The sequence below is a fragment of the Sinocyclocheilus anshuiensis genome, unplaced genomic scaffold (genome assembly GCF_001515605.1).
Source record: "Sinocyclocheilus anshuiensis isolate Anshui unplaced genomic scaffold, SAMN03320099.WGS_v1.1 scaffold7, whole genome shotgun sequence".
NCBI classification, from domain to species: Eukaryota; Metazoa; Chordata; class Actinopteri; order Cypriniformes; family Cyprinidae; genus Sinocyclocheilus; species Sinocyclocheilus anshuiensis.
In genome coordinates, this window is record NW_015549582.1 from 1355247 (window position 1) to 1355791 (window position 545).

The following is a 545-nucleotide window of genomic DNA, read 5'->3' on the forward strand; positions in this document are numbered from 1 at the left end:
GCAGGGCAGGAGGATTGGGAAGGCTCAGCCTCAGCTTCTTTGCCCTCCTCAGACACTTCCTGCTTTTGCTGGGCTGATCCCAGCAGAGCACTGGCCCCTGAATCAGACAAGGTTAATGAAATAACATCATCCTCCAGCGGCTCACTCTCGTGCACAGCCGACGATCGCGAAAGGGAATCCCCTCTTCAAACTCATCGGCCAGATCCACCTGCGATCCCCACGAGCTCATTCTCCTCCGTGCCTCAGCTGCGGCGGGTACTGAATCGCGGGATGCAGATGGTTGCCCCTCTTTCCTCGAAAAAAGAGACAAACAAGAGCGGAGCTTTTTCATTGGAAAAACGCTCGCAGTGGATGCCGATTGCCCCTCAGAGACATCGCGTGCGTGCTCTTCGCCCAAACAAATAACGCATAGATCGTGTGTGTTATCGGATGTTAAACAACGTCAACATGGATGCACACATCCTTAAACGCTTTGCTAGTGCTCGCCATAATGAGATAAATAGAGATCGCTCTTACCACAGAAATGCACGCTTCAAACAAAACAG